Here is a 7,403-nt window from a genome sequence, read left to right as displayed (position 1 = left end):
AGTGCAAAAATACAGTATAATGTAAAACAGTATATAGTGCAAAAATACAGTATAATGTAAAACAGTATATAGTGCAAAAATACAGTATAATGTAAAACAGTATATAGGGCAAAAATACAGTATAATGTAAAACAGTATATAGTGCAAAAATACAGTATAATGTAAAACAGTATATAGTGCAAAAAATACAGTATAATGTAAAACAACATATAGTGCAAAAATACAGTATAATGTAAAACAACATATAGTGCAAAAATACAGTATAATGTAAACAACATATAGTGCAAAAATACAGTATAATGTAAAACAGTATATAGTGCAAAAATACAGTATAATGTAAAACAATATATAGTGCAAAAATACAGTATAATGTAAAACAATATATAGTGCAAAAAATACAGTATAATGTAAAACAATATATAGAGCAAAAATACAGTGTAATGTAAAACAATATATAGTGCAAAAATACAGTATAATGTAAAACAGTATATAGTGCAAAAATACAGTGTAATATAAAACAGTATATAGTGCAAAAATACAGTATAATATAAAACAGTATATAGTGTAAAAATACAGTATAATGTAAAACAGTATATAGTGTAAAAATACAGTGTAATGTAAAACAGTATATAGTGCAAAAATACAGTATAATGTAAAACAGTATATAGTGCAAAATATACAGTATAATGTAAAGCAATATATAGTGCAAAAATACAGTCTAATGTAAAACAGTATATAGTGCAAAAATACAGTATAATGTAAAACAGTATATAGTGCAAAAATACAGTATAATGTAAAACAGTATATAGTGCAAAAATACAGTATAATGTAAAACAGTATATAGTGCAAAAATACAGTATAATGTAAAACAGTATATAGTGCAAAAAATACAGTATAATGTAAAACAACATATAGTGCAAAAATACATTATAATGTAAAACAACATATAGTGCAAAAATACAGTATAATGTAAAACAACATATAGTGCAAAAATACAGTATAATGTAAAACAACATATAGTGCAAAAATACAGTATAATGTAAAACAACATATAGTGCAAAAATACAGTATAATGTAAAACAGTATATAGTGCAAAAATACAGTATAATGTAAAACAATATATAGTGCAAAAAATACAGTATAATGTAAAACAATATATAGAGCAAAAAATACAGTGTAATGTAAAACAATATATAGTGCAAAAATACAGTATAATGTAAAACAATATATAGTGCAAAAAATACAGTATAATGTAAAACAACATATAGTGCAAAAATACAGTATAATGTAAAACGGTATATAGTGCAAAAATACAGTATAATGTAAAACAGTATATAGTACAAAATATACAGTATAATGTAAAACAGTATATAGTGCAAAAATACAGTATAATGTAAAACAATATATAGTGCAAAAATACAGTATAATGTAAAACAGTATATAGTGCAAAAATACAGTATAATGTAAAACAATGTGCAAAAATACAGTATAATGTAAAACAGTATATAGTGCAAAAATACAGTATAATGTAAAACAGTATATAGTGCAAAAATACAGTATAATGTAAAACAGTATATAGTGCAAAATATACAGTATAATGTAAAACAGTATATAGTGCAAAAATACAGTATAATGTAAAACAATATATAGTGCAAAAATACAGTATAATGTAAAACAATATATAGTGCAAAAATACAGTATAATGTAAAACAATATATAGAGCAAAAAATACAGTATAATGTAAAACAATATATAGTGCAAAAATACAGTATAATGTAAAACAGTATATAGTGCAAAATATACAGTATAATGTAAAACAATATATAGAGCAAAAATACAGTATAATGTAAAACAATATATAGTGCAAAAATACAGTATAATGTAAAACAGTATATAGTGCAATATATACAGTCTAATGTAAAACAGTATATAGTGCAAAAATACAGTATAATGTAAAACAGTATATAGTGCAAAAATACAGTATAATGTAAAACAGTATATAGTGCAAAAATACAGTATAATGTAAAACAGTATATAGGGCAAAAATACAGTATAATGTAAAACAGTATATAGGGCAAAAATACAGTATAATGTAAAACAGTATATAGTGCAAAAATACAGTATAATGTAAAACAGTATATAGTGCAAAAAATACAGTATAATGTAAAACAACATATAGTGCAAAAATACAGTATAATGTAAAACAACATATAGTGCAAAAATACAGTATAATGTAAAACAACATATAGTGCAAAAATACAGTGTAATGTAAAACAGTATATAGTGCAAAAATACAGTATAATGTAAAACAGTATATAGTGCAAAATATACAGTATAATGTAAAGCAATATATAGTGCAAAAATACAGTATAATGTAAAACAGTATATAGTGCAAAAATACAGTATAATGTAAAACAGTATATAGTGCAAAAATACAGTATAATGTAAAACAGTATATAGTGCAAAAATACAGTATAATGTAAAACAGTATATAGTGCAAAAATACAGTATAATGTAAAACAGTATATAGTGCAAAAATACAGTATAATGTAAAACAGTATATAGTGCAAAAAATACAGTATAATGTAAAACAACATATAGTGCAAAAATACAGTATAATGTAAAACAACATATAGTGCAAAAATACATTATAATGTAAAACAACATATAGTGCAAAAATACAGTATAATGTAAAACAACATATAGTGCAAAAATACAGTATAATGTAAAACAACATATAGTGCAAAAAATACAGTATAATGTAAAACAATATATAGTGCAAAAAATACAGTATAATGTAAAACAATATATAGAGCAAAAAATACAGTGTGATGTAAAACAATATATAGTGCAAAAATACAGTATAATGTAAAACAATATATAGTGCAAAAAATACAGTATAATGTAAAACAACATATAGTGCAAAAATACAGTATAATGTAAAACGGTATCTAGTGCAAAAATACAGTATAATGTAAAACGGTATATAGTGCAAAATATACAGTATAATGTAAAACAGTATATAGTGCAAAAATACAGTATAATGTAAAACAATATATAGTGCAAAAAATACAGTATAATGTAAAACAGTATATAGTGCAAAAATACAGTATAATGTAAAACAATGTGCAAAAATACAGTATAATGTAAAACAGTATATAGTGCAAAAATACAGTATAATGTAAAACAGTATATAGTGCAAAAATACAGTATAATGTAAAACAGTATATAGTGCAAAAATACAGTATAATGTAAAACAGTATATAGTGCAAAATATACAGTATAATGTAAAACAGTATATAGTGCAAAAATACAGTATAATGTAAAACAATATATAGTGCAAAAATACAGTATAATGTAAAACAATATATAGTGCAAAAATACAGTATAATGTAAAACAATATATAGAGCAAAAAATACAGTATAATGTAAAACAATATATAGTGCAAAAATACAGTATAATGTAAAACAGTATATAGTGCAAAATATACAGTATAATGTAAAACAATATATAGAGCAAAAATACAGTATAATGTAAAACAATATATAGTGCAAAAATACAGTATAATGTAAAACAGTATATAGTGCAAAAATACAGTATAATTTAAAACAGTATATAGTGCAAAATATACAGTATAATGTAAAACAGTATATAGTGCAAAAATACAGTATAATGTAAAACAGTATATAGTGCAAAAATACAGTATAATGCAAAACAATATATAGTGCAAAAATACAGTATAATGTAAAACAATATATAGTGCAAAAATACAGTATAATGTAAAACAATATATAGAGCAAAAAATACAGTATAATGTAAAACAATATATAGAGCAAAAATACAGTATAATGTAAAACAATATATAGAGCAAAAAATACAGTATAATGTAAAACAATATATAGAGCAAAAAATACAGTATAATGTAAAACAATATATAGTGCAAAAATACAGTATAATGTAAAACAGTATATAGTGCAAAAATACAGTATAATGTAAAACAGTATATAGTGCAAAAATACAGTATAATGTAAAACAATATATAGTGCAAAAATACAGTATAATGTAAAACAATATATATTGCAAAAATACAGTATAATGTAAAACAATATATAGAGCAAAAAATACAGTATAATGTAAAACAATATATAGAGCAAAAAATACAGTATAATGTAAACAATATATAGAGCAAAAAATACAGTATAATGTAAAACAGTATATAGTGCAAAAATACAGTATAATGTAAAACAATATATAGTGCAAAAATACAGTATAATGTAAAACAGTATATAGTGCAAAATATACAGTATAATGTAAAACAGTATATAGTGCAAAAATACAGTATAATGTAAAACAGTATATAGTGCAAAAATACAGTATAATGTAAAACAATATATAGTGCAAAAATACAGTATAATGTAAAACAATATATAGTGCAAAAATACAGTATAATGTAAAACAGTATATAGTGCAAAAATACAGTATAATGTAAAACAACATATAGTGCAAAAAATACAGTATAATGTAAAACAGTATATAGTGCAAAAATACAGTATAATGTAAAACAGTATATAGTGCAAAAATACAGTATAATGTAAAACAGTATATAGTGCAAAAATACAGTATAATGTAAAACAGTATATAGTGCAAATATACAGTATAATGTAAAACAATATATAGTGCAAAATACAGTATAATGTAAAACAATATATAGTGCAAAAATACAGTATAATGTAAAACAGTATATAGTGCAAATATACAGTATAATGTAAAACAATATATAGTGCAAAATACAGTATAATGTAAAACAATATATAGTGCAAAAAATACAGTATAATGTAAAACAGTATATAGTGCAAAAATACAGTATAATGTAAAACAATATATAGTGCTAAAATACAGTATAATGTAAAACAATATATAGTGCTAAAATACAGTATAATGTAAAACAATATATAGTGCAAAAATACAGTATAATGTAAAACAATATATAGTGCAAAAATACAGTGTAATGTAAAACAATATATAGTGCAAAAAATACAGTATAATGTAAAACAGTATATAGTGCAAAAATACAGTATAATGTAAAACAGTATATAGTGCAAAATATACAGTATAATGTAAAACAGTATATAGTGCAAAAATACAGTATAATGTAAAACAATATATAGTGCAAAAATACAGTGTAATGTAAAACAGTATATAGTGCAAAAATACAGTATAATGTAAAACAATATATAGTGCAAAAATACAGTGTAATGTAAAACAGTATATAGTGCAAAAATACAGTATAATGTAAAACAATATATAGTGCAAAAATACAGTATAATGTAAAACAATATATAGTGCAAAAAATACAGTATAATGTAAAACAATATATAGTGCAAAAATACAGTGTAATGTAAAACAATATATAGAGCAAAAATACAGTGTAATGTAAAACAATATATAGAGCAAAAAATACAGTATAATGTAAAACAGTATATAGTGCAATATATATAGTATAATGTAAAGCAATATATAGTGCAAAAATACAGTAATGTAAAACAGTATATAGTGCAAAAATACAGTATAATGTAAAACAGTATATAGTGCAAAAATACAGTATAATGTAAAACAGTATATAGTGCAAAAATACAGTATAATGTAAAACAGTATATAGGGCAAAAATACAGTATAATGTAAAACAGTATATAGTGCAAAAATACAGTATAATGTAAAACAGTATATAGTGCAAAAAATACAGTATAATGTAAAACAACATATAGTGCAAAAATACAGTATAATGTAAAACAACATATAGTGCAAAAATACAGTATAATGTAAAACAACATATAGTGCAAAAATACAGTATAATGTAAAACAGTATATAGTGCAAAAATACAGTATAATGTAAAACAATATATAGTGCAAAAAATACAGTATAATGTAAAACAATATATAGTGCAAAAAATACAGTATAATGTAAAACAATATATAGAGCAAAAAATACAGTATAATGTAAAACAATATATAGTGCAAAAATACAGTATAATGTAAAACAGTATATAGTGCAAAAATACAGTGTAATGTAAAACAGTATATAGTGCAAAAATACAGTATAATGTAAAACAGTATATAGTGCAAAAATACAGTGTAATGTAAAACAGTATATAGTGCAAAAATACAGTATAATGTAAAACAGTATATAGTGCAAAATATACAGTATAATGTAAAGCAATATATAGTGCAAAAATACAGTATAATGTAAAACAGTATATAGTGCAAAAATACAGTATAATGTAAAACAGTATATAGTGCAAAAATACAGTATAATGTAAAACAGTATATAGTGCAAAAATACAGTATAATGTAAAACAGTATATAGTGCAAAAATACAGTATAATGTAAAACAGTATATAGTGCAAAAATACAGTATAATGTAAAACAGTATATAGTGCAAAAAATACAGTATAATGTAAAACAACATATAGTGCAAAAATACAGTATAATGTAAAACAACATATAGTGCAAAAATACATTATAATGTAAAACAACATATAGTGCAAAAATACAGTATAATGTAAAACAACATATAGTGCAAAAATACAGTATAATGTAAAACAACATATAGTGCAAAAATACAGTATAATGTAAAACAGTATATAGTGCAAAAATACAGTATAATGTAAAACGGTATATAGTGCAAAATATACAGTATAATGTAAAACAGTATATAGTGCAAAAATACAGTATAATGTAAAACAATATATAGAGCAAAAATACAGTATAATGTAAAACAGTATATAGTGCAAAAATACAGTATAATGTAAAACGGTATATAGTGCAAAATATACAGTATAATGTAAAACAGTATATAGTGCAAAAATACAGTATAATGTAAAACAATATATAGTGCAAAAGGCTTGTAAACATGATAATTATGAAACAGTGACAGTTTCTTAATAATATAGACCGGTGCAAAAGTGTGCGTGTGTGTGTGTGTTTTCATGTGTCAGAAGGTGCGTTGTTGGGGGAGGTGATTATACATCAAAAATGTATTTGATTTGTAATCACAATTATTTTGACAGTTGTTTGTTTATTATATTATATGTTTGTTAGACTGTCTGGACTCTGAATCATCTAGCTGGGTGGTTTTTGGTTTTGCTCTTGTGTTTGCGAACACATCACCCAGCCCCCAATTTTTGTCCCGCGCATATCTCTAATACAAACAGGACAAATCAAGTGGCCGCGAACCTAAGGCCGCTCATACAGTATTCAGTTTCTGAATGGTTTAGGCACAAGCCAACAGTGTGGTGACGCTGTCTGAGCCTTACATCATTTTTTTTTAATTATTATGCAAATTAGGTAAAATAGGGAGGAGGTTTGACAGTAGCAAAATTTGGATACCGCCCAAGCCTATTGA

General features: G+C 23.2%; 1 protein-coding gene across 1 annotated transcript in view; it reads left to right on the top strand.

The window, feature by feature from the left end:
* Positions 1-7,403, top strand: part of sdc2 (syndecan 2) — an 89,373-nt gene that overhangs the window by 61,048 nt on the left and 20,922 nt on the right. The gene's annotated exons all lie outside the window — the stretch shown is intronic.

Source organism: Danio aesculapii, chromosome 19 (assembly GCF_903798145.1).
Source record: "Danio aesculapii chromosome 19, fDanAes4.1, whole genome shotgun sequence".
In the NCBI taxonomy this organism is placed as follows: domain Eukaryota; kingdom Metazoa; phylum Chordata; class Actinopteri; order Cypriniformes; family Danionidae; genus Danio; species Danio aesculapii.
The sequence above is the reverse complement of the archived record's forward strand: the minus strand, read 5'-3'. Positions and strand labels throughout refer to the sequence as shown.